The sequence below is a fragment of the Caretta caretta genome, chromosome 19 (assembly GCF_965140235.1).
Source record: "Caretta caretta isolate rCarCar2 chromosome 19, rCarCar1.hap1, whole genome shotgun sequence".
In the NCBI taxonomy this organism is placed as follows: Eukaryota; Metazoa; Chordata; order Testudines; family Cheloniidae; genus Caretta; species Caretta caretta.
Window position 1 is genome coordinate 19,637,592 of NC_134224.1, and position 23,629 is coordinate 19,661,220.

General features: G+C 45.9%; 1 long non-coding RNA gene across 1 annotated transcript; it reads left to right on the top strand.

Moving 5' to 3' along the window:
* The first annotated feature begins 1,715 nt into the window (after positions 1 to 1,715).
* On the top strand, positions 1,716 to 19,995 carry LOC142069601 (uncharacterized). Its single transcript, XR_012665514.1, has 3 exons — positions 1,716 to 2,421; positions 7,795 to 7,905; positions 19,691 to 19,995. It is a non-coding gene; the product is annotated as an uncharacterized LOC142069601 (long non-coding RNA).
* Positions 19,996 to 23,629: the final 3,634 nt, after the last annotated feature.

The following is a 23,629-nucleotide window of genomic DNA, read 5'->3' on the forward strand; positions in this document are numbered from 1 at the left end:
ACAAGCAGGGTGAACTGCAAGTCATGGGATATGAAGAAAATTATGACTTAATTGGCATTACCGAGAGTTGGTGGGACAACTCTCATGACTGGAAGTACCTGCACTGAGGGATGCAGCTTGTTCCATGGATAGGTAGGGGAAAAGGTACGGCATTGTGCTGTACATTGAATGGATATACGTGTTCTGAGGTTCAGGAAGAAGTGAGTGGCAGATCTACTGAGAATCTCTGGGTGAGGATAAAAAGGGAAAAGAATAGTCGTGATGTTATAGTGGGTGTCTATTATAGACACCAAACCAGGAAGAAGAAGTGGATGAGTCATTCTACAAGCAGGTAACAAGATTAGCTAACACACATGAATTAGTATTAATGGGGGATTTTAACTTCCCTGGTATCTTTTGGAAGACTATTACAGCAAAGCATAATATGTCCTTCAATTTCTTTACATGTGTATATATTTACGTCAATTTCTTTCTGATTCAGAGCAATGCATAAAACACTCAATCTGCGAATACTTGGAGGATGAAGGGATAACCACTAGCAGGCAGCATGGATTTACCAAGAACCAATCATGCCAAACCAGCTTGATTTCCTTCTTTGATAGGTAACTGGTTTGGTGGACAATGAGAAAGCGGTGGGCATAATATACCTGGACTTCAGCAAGGCTTTTGACACAGTTCTACATGACATTCTGATAGGTAAGCTGGAGAAATGCAGGCTTAGTCAAACTACCATTAAGTAGATACATAATTTGATAAACAAAAGCAAGCAAAGAGTAAGTATTAATGGAATGATGTCATATTGGAGGGAGGTCTCAAGTGGGTTTCCTCAGGGCTCTGTTCTGGGTCCATTGTGGCCCATAAATGCAAGAAGGATCAGCTAGTCCAGGAAGAAACTGTAGATGCAGGAAAGCTAAAAGAGCTGAACGAGGATGTGAGCATTGTCATTCACATACAAGGACAAGACTGTGTAACTGCTAAAGTTTGGTACCATAAAACATGTTACAGAGACTACACAAGATTTTTGACAAAGTCAGCGGGTAAGGATAGTCCTACTTGTGCTGAGCAGATGTACAGCAAAGCTTACAAGATTTTATGGACCACTATCATCAACCATACGCTCATTGTAGACCAGGAGGTGTTGCGAATGACAAGACTTACCCAGATTTTCAAGTTTCAGAGTAACAGCCGTGTTAGTCTGTATTCGCAAAAAGAAAAGGAGTACTTGTGGCACCTTAGAGACTAACCAATTTATTTGAGCATGAGCTTTCGTGAGCTAAATTACAGATAAGTGATACATGATAGACATTTTCATATTTATTTGGGCCTGTCATGGTAGAGACAAATGGAAATTACAAGATCACAACACTTTTCTAACCTTTCAGTTTGTGGTAAATCTCAAATACAGTAGTAGTAAGACTCATGCCTTACAACTATACTCAGTGTCCCTGTGAGGAACCCTGTTTTAGAAATCATGCATGTTGTTGTATTACAGAGCTGATAGACTGACATATCATCTGAAATGTGACTTCCCTCAGCTCGCCTTTCACATACCACGCTGCAGGGGTGTTAGTGAGATGGTGTATGCTGACACACTGTCAACAAGGGCACTTATAAATAGACTTCCTTATCAGTCAGAGGCAAGAACAGATACAAACACAGCTCAGAGTAGGGAGGAGAAAATTCATTCTCCACCACAACTGATCTACCATCTCATAGGTCATCAGCAGTAAGTATACCAGCTCCTGATGAGCAGTCAACTAGGACTCTGTACAAAGCCACACGGATCAACAAGAGCACATTGAATGATAGTCTGGGAATGAGTTGTCCCTGGCCACCAATATCAGTCTATTTAACTGTTGATGCTGCAAAGTCTGATGTGCCGATTGAACTTTACAATTTGATGGCCTGGATTACTGGAGTATCAGAGGCACCATCACGGGCTGTTTATGTGATCTTTCAGTTGATGTGAACCTCCCGCATATCACTTTGCCAAGACATTGTTTATCTTGCATCCAAGGGTTGAAAACAGAGTCCTAAATCCTTTTGCCTTGGACTGACAATTAGACACTTGACAGAATCCTCTCAAGTTGTCTCCATGCTAAACAAACTGGGACACTGTGCATTGGAATACAGTGATTAGCCATGACATGAGCCTTGCTCAGCTACTGTGTGTTCAAGGGTCTGATGAGGTTCCAGTGGACTTTGCAAAGAAAGCTCCCAAAGTTCTAGTTTGGGACAATATTGATTCTGGAGAAGAAACCCTATCCAGCCATGGCACCACCCACCATACAAATGGAATAATGCTGCAAAGCCACATCACTGAATCAACCCCATCAGACAGAGCCCCACTGCCAAAAGGGGAGTGTATTCTCTTAAAACACCCCCTTGTTTTGCAATAGAGGAGTGCCACCAGAACAAGAGGTAAGGTCCCCAAAACCTGAGTCATGATGCACATGCCCCATTAGAGGCTGACAGGTGTGGCACAAACCTGGTGTTAGGGGGCTTATTCCTTCACCCACTTACTTCCCTGGTCCTTCTCGCATGAACAGGGAGCAAACAATGAAGTCCAAAGGTGCAAACAATTCGATGTTTATTGGGGTGAACTTCCAGCAAGCATGATTCCAGTTTCCTTCCTTAGTGTCCCCCTTCCCAGCTCTGACACCACAGAGCCTTACACCTGTGTCCCTTTTCCCATTCCTGCCCTTAGCCAAACATGATTCCAATTTCCCCACCCCCATTCCCTGTTCCCATTTCCCCCCCACACACACCCACTCACTTCCTGACTGACTGCAGTCTATATAGTAAAACTTGAGTTCTGCTTAGCTATACCTTAACCAATCATTTTCCTGAAATTTAACTAACCAATCCTAACATATTGTAACATGATTATGTAACCAATTATATCTCACCACCTTAATTAGTTTACACCCAGCAAAATTAATTATACAGCAGACAGGAACAATCACAGAACCAGATCGAGATTATACAGACAAACAATAGCAGAGTGGGAACTATAATGACAAAACAATACAGAAGTGAGGATTTCACATCTCAGCTATTGATAAGTGAGTTCTTGCCAGACAGGATGTTATCAAACTAAAAGTTTCCTTTTTCATCTTCTAGGCACTTCCCTTTCTCTGGAGGTGATAGGCATTATCAGGACAGGATTGTATTCCTAACAGCCCCATAGCACCTTATTTCAATGTGACTAGTTTGGAATGTGAGGATGTGACTGTTCGCTTCCCAGCTTATGGCTGCCTCTGTTGCTTAGCCCTAAGAACAGGGCCTCAGACTGTCACAGTAAGAGAAAAAAGAAAAGGAGGACTTGTGGCACCTTAGAGACTAACCAATTTATTCGAGCATAAGCTTTCATGAGCTGCAGCTCACTTCATTTCCACCATCCTTGAGCTGGCCATATTGGTTCTGCATGAATACACAATGTTAACTGGTCAAAGCAGACAAGTACCTAGAGAGCATTAAAAAATGAAGCAAGCATTCCCTGTTAACTTGTTTGATGTTCTGTGATTAGATGATTTTAACAGGGTTCCCAACCCACCCCTCTTCCTGGGGCCCGCTTGCTGCCCCCAATAAGGCTCAGAGAGGCTTCAGGGTTGTGCCACACCCGTGTCTTTATTTACTTAAGGTTATCCCACCACCAGTGTCTAGCTATATACAAGCTTTACAGAATTAGTCACCCCCTTTACAGGCAGAGTCGGCCTTCAGCTAGGAGGCCTCCAGTTCCGAATCACCGAATCACCAAATATCAGGGTTAGAAGGGACCTCAGGAGGTCATCTAGTCCAACCCCCTGCTCAAAGCAGGACCAATCCCCAATTTTTGGCCCAGATCCCTAAATGGCCCCCTCAAGGATTGAACTCACAACCCTGGGTTTAGCAGGCCAATGCTCAAACCACTGAGCTATCCCTCCCCCCTAGGGTTAGGGTTAGGTTAGGGTTAGGGTTAGGGTTCCCTCCCTGACTGACTTCTCCCTGGCACCCCCTGCCTTCTGGCTCCCTCCTAGCCTTTATAGCTCTTGGCTTGTCAGGCTAGCAGGTGTTGACAATCCTCAGGCCGACATCAGGTCTTTTCCATCAGCCCCAATCTGTTTCCCCTGATTGGTTCAACCACAGAATTCAGCGGCCCCACAGTCCAGTACTGGGCACTCACGGCTTTTATGCCCCGACTGTCCGCAGCGCCAGCTTACAAACTGTCCCAGGAGGCTAGGAGTTCCCTTGTGCTCCTGCCGTCGCTTGTCTACTGGCTTCCCAGTGGGATGCTCACAGGGTTTCTTGTCTCGCAGGGTCCGATGCTCCCTCAGGGGGAAGTCTGCCTCTGCATATTCCTCGGTCCTTTTGACGGCAGCTTCAACGGTTCCAGGCTGATGTCGCCGCACCAAGCCCTGCATGCTATCTGGGAGGCACTGCACAAATTGTTCGAGGATCACCCGATTCATGATCTGCCCCGCAGTTTGGGCGTTAGGCCTCAACCACCGCATCACCCAATCCATCAACACCCCACACCCACCAGGCTGCCAAAGAAAGCCCCAGGCGGTCCAAGATGGCTGCCTTCACTGGGTCATAGTCTCTAACCTGGGCATCCGTCAGGGCCATATATGCCGCTTGCACCTCCCCAGCAAGATATGGGGTGAGCTGCAGGGCCCAGGTTGTCCTGTTCCATCCCACGCCCAGGGCCACCCTCTCAAAGGTACCCAGAAAGGCATTCTGTTGTTATACCAGGGCCATCTTACAGAGGCTGAGGCCCAGGGGGCTGGGTGCCATCTCCCCCCGCAGAACTCACCAGTTTCTGTAGGAGCTGCTGCCTCACTGTTGCCTGTTCTTTGATAAAGCCCGTTGTTGCTCGGCCTGCCAAGCCAGGGGCTGTGGGCATTCCCATGCCGTCCACAGTGGTGGGGAGCTGCTGGGGTCCGCCTGCCACCAGTGGGGACCAGGGGCAGTGGGGATCCCCCTGCTGCCTCTGGAGCCTGGGGGCTGTGGGGGATTCCCCGCTGCCCGCGGTGGCCTGGGGCTGCAGAGATCTCCTGCTGCTTCACATAGGAAAGGAGGGCGAAGACTGCGAGAAGTTTCATCCCAAAACTGACCATAGAATCATAGAATATCAGGGTTGGACGGGACCTCACGAGGTCATCTAGTCCAACCCCCTCCTCAAAGCAGGACCAATCCCCAACTAAATCATCCCAGCCAGGGCTTTGTCAAGCTGGGCCTTAAAAACCTCTAAGGATGGAGATTCCACCACCTCCCTAGGTAACACTTTCCAGTGCTTCACCACCCTCCTAGTGAAATAGTGTTTCCTAATATCCAACCTAAACCTCCCCCACTGCAACTTGAGACCATTGCTCCTCATTCTGTCATCTGCTACCACTGAGAACAGTCTAGAGCCATCCTCTTTGGAAATCCCCTTCACGTAGTTGAAGGCTGCTATCAAATCCCCCCTCACCCTTCTCTTCTTCAGACTAAATAAGTCCAGTTCCCTCAGCCTCTCTTCATAAGTCATGTGTTCCAGCCCCCTCATCATTTTCGTTGCCCTCCGCTGGATTCCCTCCAATTTGTCTACATCCCTTCTGTAGTGGGGGGATCAAAACTGGACACAGTACTCCAGGTGTGGCCTCACCAGTGCCGAATAGAGGGGAATAATCACTTCCCTCGATCTGCTGGCAATGCTCCTACTAATACAGCCCAATATGCCATTGGCCTTCTTGGCAACAAGGGCACCCTGTTGACTTATATCCAGCTTCTCATCCACTGTAATCCCCAGGTCCTTTTCTGCAGAACTGCTGCTTAGCCAGTCAGTCCCCAGCCTGTAGCAGTGCATGGGATTCTTCCTTCCTAAGAGCAGGACTCTGCATTTGTCCTTGTTGAACCTCATGAGATTTCTTTTAGTCCAATCCTCCAATTTGTCTAGGTCACTCTGGACCCTATCCCTATCCTCCAACTATCTACCTCTCCCCCCAGTATAGTGTCATCTGCAAACTTGCTGAGGGCGCAATTAATCCCATCATCCAGGTCATTGATAAAGATGTTGAACAAAACCAGCCCCAGGACTGACCCCTAAGGCACTCCGCCTGATACTGGCTGCCAACTAGACATCGAGCCATTGATCACTACCCATTGAGCCCGACAATCTAGCCAGCTTTCTATCCACCTTATAGTCCATTCATCCAATCCATACTTTTTTTTAACTTGTTGGCAAATAATACTGTGGGAGATCATATCAAAAGCTTTGCTAAAGTCAAGATATATCACATCCACCGCTTTCCCCATATCCACAGAGCCAGTTATCTCATCATAGAAGGTAATCAGGTTAGTCAGGCATGACTTGCCCTTGGTGAATCCATGTTGACTGTTCCTGATCACCTTCCTCTCCTCCAAGTGCTTCAAAACGGATTCCTTGAGGACCTGCTCCATGATTTTGCCGGAGACTGAAGTGAGGCTGACCGGTGTGTAGTTCCCCGGGTTCTCTTTCTTCCCTTTTTAAAATATGGGCACTATATTTCCCTTTTTCCAATCATCCGGGACCTCCCTGATCATCATGAATTTTCAAAGATAATGGCCAACGGCTCTGTAATCACATCAGCCAACTCCCTCAGCACCCTTGGATGCATTAGATCTGGACCAATGGAATTGTGCATGTCCAGCTTTTCTAAATAGTCCTTAACCTGTTCTTTCACCACTGAGGGCTGCTCACCTACTCACCATGCTGTGTTGCCCACTGCAGCAGTCTGGGAGCTGCCCTTGTCTGTGAAGACCGAGGCAAAAAAATCATTGAGTACTTCAGATTTTTTCACGTCATCTGTCACTATGTTGCCTCTCCCATTCTTGTTACCCTTCACATCCCTTGCTAGGGACTCTCAGTCAATCTAGCTAATATTCAGGTCTCCTGATCTGTTTCAGTTGCCAGTTTATTCAATTAGCTGTACTGGAGAAAGTTCCTAGAATACTGGGGGAGATTTCAGACTCACTAAGTCCTCACCCCTAGATAAATCAAGGGCTAGATTTGTGCCATATACTCCAGATAGGTTTCAGAGTAGCAGCCATGTTAGTCTGTATTCACAAAAAGAAAAGGAGTACTTGTGTAGTCTTTAAGACTAACCAATTTATTTGAGCATAAGCTTTCGTGAGCTACACGAAAGCTTATGCTCAAATAAATTGGTTAGTCTCTAAGGTGCCACAAGTACTCCTTTTCTTTATACTCCAGATAGAAAGCCTTTTAAAGAACTGAATTTGGTTAACAGTTAAACTAAACTCTAAAGATGAGGTGGTCCTGTGGAAAGGATTATCCTGGCACCTCTGCACCACACAAAATTTTCTCTGGGGTATTTTACCTTCTGTTGTTATATGATTGGATAAATATGGAAGGTTGAGATACAGAAGAAGAATAATGCCTCTGCTTAGTTACTGATGGACCTTAACTTCCTGTAGCCTAAATTCTTTGTGAGAGACGAAATAGTTCATTATGAAAGGTTTAAAGAACAGAAGGATGGTGCAATGGTTAGGGTGGTACCCGATGATTTAAGAGATGTGTTAATTTAGATGGAAGACATAAGCCAAAAAGTGGTAACGTAACCCAGTCACTGTCCAACATTAAACATAGTTAAACAAGGTCCAGGGTTGAGAATACAGAGACCTCAGCTTGCTCAGTACCATAGCAAAGACACCCTTAAAAATCCTTTTAACCTTGTGTTAAATATACGGAAAAGAAGGAAAAACAGAGCATTTGAAATGTAAAGTATGAAGTTAGGCTTTCATTTTAATAACTTACCTTGTTCCTTTGCCCTTTAGTGGGAGAGAGTTTTAGAAGGAAAAAAAATATGGCCACTGGTGATGAGGGAGAAGATGATGGTGATGAGGAAGATGATGGCTAACATTTCAGGTTGTTCTGCAAGGGATGGTGTGAGTATAAGGATATGCAGATGTACATTCTGTAGTATCTCTATCTACTATACTGAGCTGAGGTGTTTGTGACCGTGCTACATGTATTAATAAACTATTTGTAAACATAGAAGACTTCTTATAGTGTGAGTATTGCAACTGTGCACATTGGGGTTCCCAATTATATGATAATTTAAATAATACTGGGCCTGATCTTGGGACAAGAACCCATCAACCCTCAAGGTGATAACTGGGAATTCTTAAGTAATCAACATAGTTTATACATCATCTATAGATCAGGCTACAGCAGGAATTGTCTTTGGTGTAAGACCTAGGGTGCCAGTTGATCTAGGATAAGTGACTGGTCTCTTGGGACTGGAAACAACCTGAATATTGTGTGATTTTTGTTGTAAGTGACCATTTATCACTAAAAAGAAAAGGAGGACTTGTGGCACCTTAGAGACTAACAAATTTATTTGAGCATAAGCTTTCGTGAGCTAAGGTGCCACAAGTACTCCTGTTCTTTTTGTGGATACAGACTGATACGGCTGCTACTCTGAAGCCTGTCATTTATCACTAAGTTTGTCTGAGTGGTAAGATAGACTGGAGAGTCTAAAGAGACTGTCTGTGACTCCCTGGTAAATCTGTTACAGTGATCCAAGAGTTCACATTTGTTACTGGCTTAGTGAAATCTAATTATAGAACACACCATCAGTTTGGTCACTTACCCTAGATCAACTGGCACCCTACATCTAACACCAAAGACAATTCCTGCTGTAGCCTGATTATTGCTTATTGTTTGTGTAAGCAGAATCAGAATAAGCTCTACCCTGACATCTGGTGGTGACCTGTGGAAAAGGACCTCAGGGGCTGATCTCGTTTGCATGGGCACACCCACCCTGCAGAGCATGATGGGGCTGCTTGCCCAAATGGTCACTTTGGCTGCCGTGGGATCCCCAGTCTCTTTGTTATTGGGGCAAGAGTAAGAAAGTGTTGTTATCCTGGTTATGTGAATCAAGGACAGTAGAACAGTACCTGGCATTTTATGAGTGAGGGAGTCGCCCTCAATTAAGCAGCACTCACTAGGCAAGGGACATGGGTTCCAAAACCCAGTGAATTAAGAGAGGCTGGGGATAGGTGTTTGTATTTAGCTGTCTGCCAAATGCTATTTTAACCTCTCCTGTCTCCATTGTGTAGTAACAGAAGTAATTTTGACTTAATTAGGGGTCTTGTTATATACTGCAGAGCTGAAAACACTGATACCTAGGTCTAAGTATTAGCCCTACTTTGGTCTAGTGGTTCTGAGTGCACCAATACTCAGGCTCCCCTACTAACAGCTGAAATCAGTAGGAGCTGAAGTTAGTGAGAACTGTGTTAAGTAGCGGGGGGGCCTGAAGACACATTGGTGAGTGTCTAGTGGAGAGGTGCGGCCAGCTGGGTAGAGGGTGGAGAGGCTGGTGGAGAAGCGTGGCCAGCTGGGTAGCTGGCAGAGAGGCAAGGCTGGCAGTGAAGACTTTAGCAGAACCCCATGGAGAGGTGTGGCAATCATCCATTGACCCAAGCAGCGGAGCAGGTAAAGTGTCCCCATACCTGGCCCCCCACTCCACCCAGGCTGGGAGGTAAACTCTGCAGATGAACTTCTGAACCCTGGGGCTGCACTGACCAAGGGACAGAAACTGTGGGAGGGGTGACTTTTGGGTTGTTGGACTCAAGAACCAAAGGGAAAGGACATGGCCCAATCTGCTTGGGGGTGGGTCTTATGGTTCATGGTTTGTGTTTATGAACCCAGGGAAATCCTTGCTGATCTTAAATACCAAGAAGAAGCTTACAATAAGTGGAAGATTGGACAAATGACCAAGGATGAGTATAAAAATATTGCTCGGGCTTGCAGGAGTGAAATCAGGAATGCCAAATCACACCTGGAGTTGCAGCTAGCAAGAGATGTTAAGAGTAACAAGAAGGGTTTCTTCAGGTATGTTAGCAACAAGAAGAAAGTCAAGGAAAGTGTGGGCCCCTTACTGAATGAGGGAGGCAACCTCGTGACAGAGGATGTGGAAAAAACTAATGTACTCAATGCTTTTTTTGCCTCTGTCTTCACGAATAAGGTCAGCTCCCAGACTACTGCACTGGGCAGCACAGCATGGGGAGGAGGTGACCAGCCCTCTGTGGAGAAAGAAGTGGTTTGGGACTATTTAGAAAAGCTGGACAAGCACAAGTCCATGGACAAGCACAAGTTCATGGGGCCGGATGCACTGCATCCGAGAGTGCTAAAGGAGTTGGCGGATGTGATTGCAGAGCCATTGGCCATTATCTTTGAAAACTCATGGTGATCAGGGGAAGTCCCAGATGACTGGAAAAAGGCTAATATAGTGCCCATCTTTAAAAAAGGGAAGAAGGAGGATCCGGGGAACTACAGGCCAGTCAGCCTCACCTCAGTCCCTGGAAAAATCATGGAGCAGGTCCTCAAGGAATCAATTCTGAAGCACTTAGAGGAGAGGAAAGTGATCAAGAACAGTCAGCATGGATTCACCAAAGGCAAGTCATGCCTGACTAATCTAATTGCCTTCTATGATGAGATTACTGGCTCTGTGGATGAAGGGAAAGCAGTGGACGTGTTGTTCCTTGACTTTAGCAAAGCTTTGGACACGGTCTCCCACAGTATTCTTGCCAGCAAGTTAAAGAAGTATGGGCTGGATGAATGGACTATAAGGTGGATAGAAACCTGGCTAGATTGTTGGGCTCAACGGGTAGTGATCAATGGCTCCATGTCTAGTTGGCAGCCCGTATCAAGTGGAGTGCCCCAGGGGTCGGTTCTGGGGCCGGTTTTGTTCAATATCTTCATAAATGATCTGGAGGATGGTGTGGATTGCACCCTCAGCAAGTTTGCAGATGACACTAAACTGGGAGGACAGGTAGATACGCTGGAGGGTAGGGATAGGATACAGAGGGACCTAGACAAATTGGAGGATTGGGCCAAAAGAAATCTGATGAGGTTCAACAAGGACAAGTGCAGAGTCCTGCACTTAGGACGGAAGAATCCCATGCACCGCTACAGACTAGGGACCGAATGGCTTGGCAGCAGTTCTGCAGAAAAGGACCTAGGGGTTACAGTGGATGAGAAGCTGGATATGAGTCAACAGTATGCCCTTGTTGACAAGAAGGCCAATGGCATTTTTGGATGTATAAGTAGGGGCATTGCCAGCAGATCGAGGGACATGATCATTCCCCTCTATTCAACATTGGTGAGGCCTCATCTGGAGTATGGTGTCCAGTTTTGGGCCCCACACTACAAGAAGGAGGTGGAAAAATTGGAAAGAGTCCAGCAGAGGGCAACAAAAATGATGAGGGGACTGGAACACATGAGTTATGAGGAGAGGCTGAGGGAACTGGGATTGTTTAGTCTGCGGAAGAGAAGAATGAGGGGGGATTTGATAGCTGCTTTCAACTACCTGAAAGGGGGTTCCAAAGAGGATGGCTCTAGACTGTTCTCAGTGGTGGCAGATGACAGACCAAGGAGTAATGGTCTCAAGTTGCAGTGGGGGAAATTTAGATTGGATATTAGGAAAAACTTTTTCACTAAGAGGGTGGTGAAACACTGGAATGCGTTACCTGGGGAGGTGGTGGAATGTCCTTCCTTAGAAGTTTTTAAGGTCAGGCTTGACAAAGCCTTGGCTGGGATAATTTAATTGGGGATCGGTCCTGCTTTGAGCAGGGAGTTGGACTAGATGACCTCTTGAGGTCCCTTCCAACCGTGATATTCTATGATTCTATGAACCCTAGTTGTGGTGTTTTCCCAATTTAATACTGAGTTGTTTACCTCCTGTTATTAAAGATTTTTGCTACACTGAGACTTTGTGTTTGCGAGCAGGGAAGTAGTGCCTATTTGAGGTGCCGAGGGTTGTGTGTGTAATTTTCCCAGGTCACTGGGTGGGGGCTCGAGCCGTTTTTGAATTGTATTGTTGAAAGGGAACCCCTATGTACTGAACCTGGCCCTTTTTGCTGTCAACTCTGCCTGGCAGAAGGGTTACTTTTGTATGTGTCACTCAAGCCAGTTACCAAGTCATTTCATCCAGTAACATCTGCTGCAGGTGGGGGTGGGTGGGATGCAGAACTCAAAAGCACATCCTTAAGATGAGACTGTGAGCTTGGGGCAGGGACTGTCATCTAGCAAGGTGAGGACCTGGCTTCTAGGCACTACGGTAATACAAGTAAACAATCATCTTCCTGCCCATCTCAAAGAGGGCAGTGCAAAGCCTATGACAAGCAAAACTGTTTTACGAATGATGGAACATATTAAATAGTTATTTGATTCCCCGCAACCTCTCCCGCCAATTCCTGATCCATTGTTTCTGGCCTGAGTATCCTGTTCTATGCCTGTACTGCTGTTGACTCTTCATCCTTCCTAGTGTCTGTGGGTTCTTATTTTAATCCTTGCCCCACTTGTTTCTTCTCATTGTTCACTAGTACACTGATATGTCTCCTCCCTCACTGCTCTATTTTCCTTGCATATTTACTCTTTTTAACCCTTGCCTTTCTTTTCCTCCTTGGGATCTCCCAATAGTGGTGGCTCCCAAACAAAAGCCATAGGAGGTGCAGATGTGTATCAGTGGACCTACAAAGTCATTAAGTAGGCACACTATGTCATGCCAGCAATGGACAGTATCATCCATGATCAAAATGGAGCTACAGTGTTTCAGAGATTCATAGATATTTAGGTCAGAAGGGACCATTATGATCATCTAGTCTGACCACAATGCAGGCCACAGAATTTCACCCACCACTCCTACAAAAAAAAAAAACCTCACACCTATATCTGTGCTATTGAAGTCCTCAAATCGTAGTTTAAAGACTTCAAGGAGCAGAGAATCCTCCAGCAAGTGACCCATGCTACAGAGGAAGGCAAAAAACCTCCAGGGCCTCTTCCAATCTGCCCTGGAGGAAAATTCCTTCCCGACCCCAAATATGGCGATCAGCTAAACCCTGAGCATATGGACAAGATTCATCAGCCAGATACTACAGAAAATTCTTTCCTGGGTAACTCGGATCCCACCCCATCTAATATCCCATCACAGGCCATTGGGCCTATTTACCATGAATATTTAATTACCAAAACCATGTTATCCCATCATACCATCTCCTCCATAAACTTATCGAGTTTAATCTTAAAGCCAGATAGATCTTTTGCCCCCACTGCTTCCCTTGGAAAGCTATTCCAAAACTTCACTCCTCTGATGGTTAGAAACCTTCATCTAATTTCTAGTCTAAATTTCCTGGTGGCCAGTTTATATCCGTTTGTTCTTGTGTCCACACTGGTACTGAGCTTAAATAATTCCTCTCCCTCTCCAGTATTTATCCCTCTGATATATTTATAGAGAGCAATCATATCTCCCCTCAACCTTCTTTTAGTTAGGCTAAACAAGCCAAGCTCCCTGAGTCTCCTTTCATAAGACAAGTTTTCCATTCCTCGGATCACCCTAGTAGCCCTTCTCTGTACCTGTTCCAGTTTGAATTCATCCTTCTTTAACATGGGAGACCAGAACTGCACACAGTATTCCAGGTGAGGTCTCACCAGTGCCTTGTATAACGGTACTAACACCTCCTTATCTCTACTGGAAATACCTCTCCTGATGCATCCCAAGACTGCATTAGCTTTTTTCACAGCCATATCACATTGGCGGCTCATAGTCATCCTATGATCAACCAATACTCCAAGGTCCTTTTCCTCCTCCGTTACTTCTAATTGATGCGTCCCTAGCTTATAACTAAAATTCTTGTTATTAATCCCTAAATGCATGACCTTACACTTCTCACTATTAAGTTTCATTCTATTACTATTACTCCAGTTTACAAGGTCATCCAGATCCTCCTGTAGGGTATCCCTGTCCTTCTCTAAATTGGCAATACCTCCCAGCTTTGTATCATCCGCAGACTTTATTAGCACACTCCCACTTTTTGTGCCAAGGTCAGTAATAAAAAGATTAAATAAGATTGGTCCCAAAACCGATCCTTGAGGAACTCCACTGGTGACTTCCCTCCAGCCTGACAGTTCACCTTTCAGTAGGACCCATTGTAGTCTCCCCTTTAAGCAATTCCTTATCCACCTTTCAATTTTCCTTTTGATCCCCATCTTATCCAATTTAACTAATAATTCCCCATGTGGCACGGTATCAAATGCCTTACTAAAATCTAGGTAAATTAGATCCACTGCGTTTCCTTTGTCTAAAAAATCTGTTACTGTCTCAAAGAAGGAAATCAGGTTGGTTTGGCATGATCTACCTTTTGTAAAACCATGTTGTGTTTTGTCCCATTTACCATTGACTTCAATGTCTTTAACTACCTTCTCCTTCAAAATTTTTTCCAAGACCTTGCATACTACAGATGTCAAACTAACAGGCCTATAATTACTCGGATCACTTTTTTTCCCTTTCTTAAAAATAGGAACTATGTTAGCAATTCTCCAATCATACAGTACAACCCCTGAGTTTACAGATTCATTAAAAATTCTTGCTAATGGGCTTGCAATTTCATGTGCCAATTCCTTTAATATTCTTGGATGAAGATTATCTGGGCCCCCCAATTTAGTCCCATTAAGCTGTTTGAGTTTTGCTTCTACCTCAAATATGGTAATGTCTACCTCCATATCCTCATTCCCATTTGTCATGCTACCATTATCCCTATGATCTTCTTTAGTCTTATTAAGGACTGAGGCAAAGTATTTGTTTAGATATTGGGCCATGCCTAGATTATCCTTGACCTCCACTCCATCCTCAGTGTTTAGCGGTCCCACTTCTTTCTTTGTTTTCTTCTTATTTATATGACTATAGAATCTTTTACTATTGGTTTTAATTCCCTTTGCAAGGTCCAACTCTACTTGACTTTTAGCCTGTCTCACTTTATCCCTACATGTTCTGACCTCAATAAGGTAGCTTTCCTTGCTGATCCCTCCCTGTATCTCTCAGACAGGGTGAACCCCTTGCTGTTAGGGATGCCTTGAGGCAGCAATTTGAAGCTGAAAGCCACTAATGTTGCTATGCTCGGGAGTGCGGTGCTTGTAATGCTAGGAGGTGATTGGTGCACATGATGCAATAAGGGGGTTTAACATAATTGTCTGTTGCTTTGCAGGGCTCTCTGTGCTTTCAATTACTAGAATAAAGATCGCTTTCAAAACAACACAACTCTTTTATTAAAAGACAACAACTGGAGGAGAGAGTCAAACCAAAACAAAAAAACCCAGCAGCAGTGAAGGGGATAGGGGAAGGGAAGGTCCCAGGAGAAGGAGGGGTCCCAGGACGGCTAAAGATTTGTGTATATCCAGGGATCATATCCAACCTTCTCCTTTGGAGTACAATGCAGTGGGTGCTGTACTTCAACAGGGCTAACCTGCAGAGGGATGGGTGTTGAGTGCCGTGGGTACTGGGAGTCCACAGGGCTGGACTGTGACGGGGCAGGAGTGGAATGCTGGGGGATAGACTGGAGCCAGGAGGGTGATAAGAGTGTGTTGGCGCTGTCTGGGGGGCACACGGGAAAGAGTTTTGCGACAGCAGCTTCAGGGGAGGGCGGGCGTGGAGCTGCTCAGTTTGCAGAGCCAGTACCGCCTGGAGAGTGTCTGCTTGGCGCTCCATAACCTTTCAGTCCCAATCCATGGCTTCATTCTGGTGTGCCACGTTCTCCTTTCGGTCCCTCTTCTCGCTGACCTGCGACTCCTTCAATTCCTGTTTCTCGGCGGTGGAGTGCATCATAACCTCACGCAGAAAGTCCTCCTTAGTTCTTCTTGGCCTCTTTCTAATTCTGCGCAGCTGTTCAGCTGCCGATAACAAAGAGGGAGGCTGGGCTCCCTCAGTCATCTCTGTGAAGTTTAAACACAACATTTTACAGAAGCAGTATTGTTTGCAGCACACAAAGAACACTGATTCAGTGATTTAAAACGCAGCCAGTACTCACACACCTGTCACTATCTTGCTGACCCCAGGCAAACACACATTAGCCAGAAGACCCCCAAAATGGTGAGTAGCTGCAGGGGCAGGGTAAATCACTCTTCCTGGATCCTGCTGTACATTGGGCATGTGGCTCTTCAGCAGAGCCAGCACTGTAGGGGGGGGCCTGATAATCATTCCTGTCCCCACACTTTCCACAGGATGTGATCATTATGAAAGATATCTCACTGCTGAGGATGAGCAGGGAATCAAGGGAGGCTCTTCTCCAAGCCTGCGGCTTCCGCTCTGGACCCTATGTGGCGTGCCTGTGTGCAGCAATGATTCCCACCTCCACCCCCGTGGCTACACAGTGGTGCGGGAAAGTTACTGTTAATGGGGCAAGAAACAAAGCAGCTTTGCTGAAGAACCTGTGGCAGTGGATTGCCCAGTGTCTCCACGAGAGTTTCCTGGAGATCTCTGAGGGAGGTTCCTGTGAAGTGAGGGAGTCAATCAACAGCCTGTTCCGCTACACAGACTAGGCATGTGGTGGGAGACAAGCCTACTTTCTGCAACGCTCCTGCCCCCAACAATTTGCTTCAACAGTTCCCCAAATCAGATCCACTTACCAGGGGCCTCCTCTCCTGTTTGTGCTTTGCCAAGATCCGACTGCTGTGACTGGCTAGGCTCCTCTGGGGTAGAAAAAGCTCCTGGCTGCCTGCATCTCTGACCTCTGAGTCATCCTCTGCCTCTGGGTCCCTCTCCCCCTCCACATCCTTGTCTAAGATTTCCTCCTCCTGGCTCGGTCCACTCTCGACTGGCACATGAGCCACCAAAGTATCCATTGTGGGCTTCGCAGTGGAGCTGGGGTCACCACCGAGTATCGCGTCCAGCTTTTTATAGAACCAGCAGTTTGATGCCTGATGCCACTTGTACTCCTCAGTCCTCCAGCTGTACGCCTTCTCACGCTCAGCTCCTTGTGCGCCTCTTGCTCCCAGCTCCTCGCAAGCACCTCACTAACTGAAATGAGGTCCTTTTTAAACCAGGTGCCCTGATTAGCCTGCCTGTCCTAACTGAGTCTAGAACAGCCCATTATCTTACTCAGGGGAAAGGGACCTGCTTAATCTGGGGCTAATGTATCTACCCTCTATCAATCTCCTGAAGCCATCTGGCCTGACCCTGTCACGCCTGGTTCTTATGAAACCAGCCAGTCTGAACTTTTGGGGGAAACCTACTTTATTAGCTAGGAAAGGGAATTACTGTATTAATAAGTGTAGACCCAGGTCCATATTTCATGATTTTGTTCTGTATTATAACTATTTCTTTCCACCAGACACTCTTGGTTCAAATTAAATCTTTGTTCTTTTTTAAGCAAACCTTCTTTTGTTTTATGATAAGTACTCACAAGTGCTGTGTGTTGTACAGAAGCAGTGGTGTAAGGTTAAACTGGGGTACATGGTACTGCTGGCAGCAGAGGGTCTGGAATTTCTGTGAGCAGCCAGTTTTGGGGCTGGATATCACAGGGGATGCTTCAAAGGGACTAATGGTCTGGCGGGCACCTCTCGTTAACCTGCAAGGTGGAGGCAGGGCTGGAATAGCCCAGAGAACAGTGGTTGAGTGGCTGACAGGCTGGTGATGCCAGAGAGCTGACCCCTGGCCAGGCAAAGGCAAGACTCCCTTACACTGGAGGCAAGTGGGTAACAAGGTCACTCAAAGTCCTTGGTGCCCTGAGAAGTATCACAGTGGGAAATGGTAAAATTCCCATCACATAGAACTGTTAAAGTCAAAATTATCCTGAAAGGAAACAATCCCGCCCTGATACCAGGGAGATGGGCTGGCTGAGCTGACAAGTCTTTTCCATCTTTAACTTCAATGACTGTTGAAAGAGTTCATATGGAAGAAGCATGTTTTCAAGAGGAAGTTGAATGATTGGAGGATGGTGACCGCCTGGATAGGAATAGGAGACTGTTTTCCTCGTAACAGCTCTGAAACAGGAGCTCTTCTGTTCTAACCATTTGTCATGGACTTTTTGCTCTGTGTGATGTGGCTTGTCACTTGAAGAAAGCAGATTTCTGTTTCCTTGTGCTGGCTGCTATTCCCTATTGCAGCTCATGACTATAGCTTCTTCCATACACTTAGCTCTGGGGATCACACCCTGCAGAGCTAGTGCCATCATTAAAATGTGAATAAAGTCCTGCATTATTTGCTCCAACAGAAAACCTTTGAATTAATAAAGCCCATCTGAGCACTTACCAAGCTGGCTAGGAATGAACCCAGAGCTATGGTTCTACAATGCTCACGCTGCCAGTTATTTTCTGACTGCTTTATTAATTATTATTATTATTATTTATTTGTATTCTTGTAGCACCTAGGAACCCCCAGCCACGGACGAGGACCCCCATTGTGCCAGGGGACTTTTATTTTCAGATCAACGTATGGGTCGATTTGCTGTAAACAGAGAGATCCCTAAACTGGAACGTGTATGTGACCGTTCCACTCCCCCATCCAAACTTTGGGGTTTCAGCTGAAAAGAAACCTGGCTTGGAACCACTCCAATCTTGAGTGTGGCCATCTGTGGAGATCTCCTCTGGCTGCCAGGAATGCCAAGTACCACAGCATTCCCTCAGTACAAACACCACCGCTACACTTTGCAGAATTAAATAGCACAAGAACACAGGCAGGACATGCCATAAACCAAATCCAATAAGGTGTAGATATAACTATAGATATGTCTTTGTTTGATTTTTACCCCATCCATTCCTATTGCTCCCATCACACACAGGGAAAGGTGCAACATGCCCCTGCAGAAAAAAATGACAATCATACAGTGTAGCAGGATAGCAAAAGCAGTTCATGCATAGGAAAATGCCACCTCTCCCACCCAGATCACATCCTGTTCCTAAAATCAGTGCTCAGTTTGCTTTGAGGTTTAGGAAAACTGGGAGCCCCTCCATATCTCACTCCTAAGGAATCAGAGCCCTCCAGCCAACCCCAGCCTAGCTCTAATCTGCTTTTGCTGTCTTTTAGGGGGTATTATGCTCTGTCATGCTGCTGGACCCTTATATTCACCTATGGTTGGATTTACAGGGTCCACTAAGGAGGCAGATGGTAGATTACCATGTTTATCATAAGGGAAAACATCTGTAAATTTAGAATTGACTACTTTTTGGCCTCTTAATGAGGAATTTCCTAATAACTTTGCTGAATGGTTATATCGATGGCAAACTTTAAGAACTGTTTAGGCTAACCCCTGGGAAAAGGAGGAATGAGCATTTCTGGGTACAGTTCTTGAAGCATTACCAGAGGATTGTAAGGATTACATTCAGCAATATACCGTGACCCCCAATAATCTAAATTATATGCTTGGTAGGGCTAAGCTTGGTGGAAAATAACTGTTATGGAAGCTAAATCATTTAAAGTGGAAGCAGGAAAAACATATGAAACTAATTGGAGGGGTTGGGAGCATGGATTCAAGAGTAATGGGACATATAAGGGGCAAGAAGAAAGGTGTTCAAGAGGTTGAGGAGGTATGAATTGATCCTATAACAGTGGTAGTTTTGTGTGAGAAGTAGTCAGAGACAGATTGGGTCTTTCCTTCTATTTAATGGACTTACAAGAACAAGGTCATAAATGGTACCATGGTGGACAAGTAAAACGGTACCATAAGCATCCCATTAATGAGCGAAGCAAGCTAATTTTGTTTCTCTCCCAGGATGTGGAATTTGGTAACTCTCAGAAGCCTGTGGTGGTTAGTGAAAGGACAAGAGGGCCAGCCTGTGACCAGCTCTCCACCTTCAAAATGTTTGGTTGACTTTCAAGCTTTGCCATATATACTGTAACTGGCCAGGCACTATCCCTGCAAGTATGCTCACAACCTAGTCTTTCTCTCGGGACAGGTTCTGCACCAGAAGCTTGCTATTCAGATCTGCAAGAAACTATTTTTCCTATAACCTGTAAAGTCAGAAGGTGTGGGGGAGAATCCAGCTCCTCAAACTGCAAATGGAGAAGGGACCCTCTTGGATGGAGCTTTCATCACTCTGTAATCACCCTCTGAAGGGACGCTGCACACACTGCTTTCGACACTGACCTGTGAGAACCATGGCTGGTGTACAGGTACTCATATCAGACTATATTTGTGCACTATATTTTCCAATTTTAAATTTCTACTCTGTTCATTTATGTTAAAAAAATTGTATTTCATTGGCTGTGGGTTTTTGCACATTGCTTTGCTGCATTGTTTTTTCCCACTCAATAAAGCTATATTTTTTAGAATAAAATTATCTTTAGCAGTTCACAAACATATTGCACAATGCATAGCAGTATTCAAAGCAAACAGTGCTTGTAAAGATACAGCAAGCATCACATAATTCATACCTCCAGGAACACACAGTCATATTGATGAATGTACATCAAGAACTACACAGTTTTAGTAGCACCCAAAGCACCAGGCCCCCAGAACTATCCAGCACAGAACACTCCTGTGCCTTATCAGTAAAGTGCTCTTTCAAAGCCTCCGTCAACCACATAGCTCCACATTGGGCTCTTATAATGGCCCTTGTTGCAGGCTGTTCAAAGTAAGCAGACAGCTGTTCCACCTCCTCTGGGGCAGTGGTTTTTCCTCCTTTGCCTCACAGATATTCTGCAGAACACAACAGGTAGCTATAACCATTGGGATATTTTCTCACTGAGACCCACTCTAGTGAGTAAACACCACCAGCGTCCCTTCAATCTACCAAAAGCACATTCAGCTGTCCTGCTGCACCTGCTGAGCCAGTAGTTGAATATTACCTTGGTGCTGCTGAGGTGGCAAATGTACGGCTTCACGAGCAGGGGAGCAAGGGTAGGCTGGGTCCCCTAGGGTACAGCTACGCTGCATTTTAAAACCTGAAGCAGGGAGTCTCCAGCCCAGATCCACGGACTCAGGCTCACGGGGCTTACATTATGGTACTAAAAACAGCAGTGTAGAAGTTGCAGCTTGGACTGGTGCATGGGCTCTGAAGGCCCCCTTCCCCATGCTTTGCTGAACATCTGCACAGCTGTTCTTAATGCTATAGAGGCTGTAGAGCTGGGCTCTGAGACTCACTGCCATGTGTTTTAAAATTCAGTGTAGACATAACCTCAGAATCACTTCTGGCATTTCAATAGCTTCGGTGGTAATCTGCAGGTCAGAAAAGAATGTCCCTGCTTGCGGCTTTCTGAACAGTCCTCTGTTCTTAAAGAGGCAAGTGTCACGCACCTTCCCTGATCAGCCCACACTGATTTTGGTGAAGTGACCCCAGTGGTCCACCAATGCTTGTATAACCATAGAAAAGAAGTCCCTTCTGCTGATGTACTCTGCGGCAATGTGGGCTGGTGCCAAAATAGGGATATGCCTATCATTCCATCATAGTTTGAGAACCCCATTGCTGCAAATCCATCCACTATTTCCTGCACATTGCTGAGTGTCACAGTCCTGCATGACAGAAGATGATTAATGGCCCTGTACACTTGCATGACAATGGCCCCCATGCTGGATTTTCCAATTCCAAAATGGTTTCCCACTGACCAGTAGCAATCCAGCATTGCAAGCTTCCAGAGTGTGATTGCCACTTACTTCTCCACTCTCAGGGCAGCTCTCCTTCTGGTGTCCCTCTGCTGCAGTGCTAGGGCAAGCTCTGCATGCACAGCCAGGCATGCGGCCTTTCCTGTCTGAAAGTTCTGCAGCCACCGCTCAGCATCCCAAACCTGCATTACAATGCATTCCTACCAGTCAGTGCTTGTTTCTTGGGCCGAGAAGTGGGGTGCCACCGTCTGCAGCTGCTCTGTGCTCTGCTCCAACAACCCTGAACTGTTTTTCGCTTTGTCCCTCAACAAACTGTCCTCCAAATAATCATTATGTCCTCCATTGTTGCGGTACTTCCTGAAGGTCTGCAAATAAGGAGAATTGTATGTTTTGTGTTTGCAACATTCAGGAGGATAGTGTGGAGCTTTGCAGTTTCCAGGCTTCTGTCAGAGATGGTGGACACTGAAAAGTGCCACATGGGTTTGTAGGATTTTTTTAAAATGGCAAGAAAATTATGGGATATGGATTGCATTACGGGATTGAGACAGTTGCATGCTGAAGTCTTGACCCATAGTTCCCAGAGATCCCTGGGTGCATAGGCGGACTTCCCCTCTTTCCAGTGGGTGCTCGAGCACCCCTCTGCCCCCAGCCCTGCCCCCACTCCACCCCTTCCATGAGCCCCTGCCCCACCCCCATTCTAATCCCTTCCCCAAAATCCCCACCCCAAATCTGCCCCCCTCCCTGACCCTATTCGGACTCCTTCCCCAAATCCCCACCCCAACCCTGCCTTTTCCGCACCTCCTCCCCTGAACACGCCACATTCCTGCTCCTCCACCTCCCTCCTGGAGCGTGCTAAAGCTGCCAAACAGCTGTTTGGTGGTGACCAGGCAGGAAGTGCTGGGAGGAAGGCGGAGGACCAGGGACACAGAGCTCTCAGGCGAGGGGGAGGAGGAGGAGGTGGGATGGGGGGTGAGGGGAGCTTGGCTGCTGATCAGTGCAGATAAATCATTTCTATCCCACAACACATTGCAGCAATTTCCCAAAATGAGTTGCTTTAGATGGCAGCGCATGGCTCACTGGGATATTTACCTGTGGTGCGCTACAGTTCGCATCAACACAATCACAATTACCAGCTTAGGTTAAAACTTCCCCAAGGTACAAACTATTTTACTTTTTGCCCTCGGACTTTATTGCTGCCACCACCAAGTATCTAACAGATATATAACTGGGAAAGAGCCCACTTGGAAATGTCTTTCTCCCGCAAATCCTACCCAAACCCTACACCCCCTTTCCTGGAGAAGGCTTGATAAAAATCCTCACCAATTTGCATAGGTGACCACAGACCCAAACCCTTGGATCTTAAGAACAATGAAAAAGCAATCAGGTTCTTAAAAGAAGAATTTTAATTGAAGAAAAAAAGTAAAAGAATCACCTCTGTAAAATCAGGATGGTAAATACCTTACAGGGTAATTAGATTCAAAACACAGAGAATCCCTCTAGGCACAACCTTAAATTACAAAAAGACACAAAAACAGGAATATACATTCCATTCAGCACAGCTATTTTATCAGCCATTTAAACAAAACAGAATCTAATGCATATCTAGCTAGATTGCTTGCTAAGTTCTAAGACTCCATTCCTTTTCTGTTCCCGGCAAAAGCATCACACAGACAGAGAAAGCCTTTGTTTCTCCCCCCCTTCAGCTTTGAAAGTATCTTGTCTCCTTATTGGTCATTGTGGTCAGGTGCCAGTGAGGTTATCCTAGCTTCTTAACCTTTTACAGGTGAAAGGGTTTCTCCTCTGGCCAGGAGGGATTTCCAGGAGGGTCAAGTCTTCCTTCCCTTTATATTTATGACATATACTAACTTTGGCAGCTGTATGCCAATGTAACTTGCGTTGACCAACATTTGTAGTGTAGACTGTTAGAGGGCTTATTCCTTCACCCACTTACTTCCCTGGTCCTTCTCGCATGAACAGAGAGCAACAATACCCAAAGTCCAAAGGTGCAAACAATTCGATGTTTATTGGGGTGAACTTCCAGCAAGCATGATTCCAGTTTCCTTCCTTAGTATCCTCCTTCCCAGCTCTGACACCACAGAGCCTTACACCTGTGTCCCTGTTCCCATTCCTACCCTTAGCCAAACATGATTCCAACTTCCTTACTTAGTATCCTCCTTCCCAGCTCTGACACCACAGAGCCTTACACCCGTGTCCCTGTTCCCATTCCTACCCTTAGCCAAACATGATTCCAACTTCCTTACTCCCATTCCCTGTTTCCATTTTCCCCTTTAGC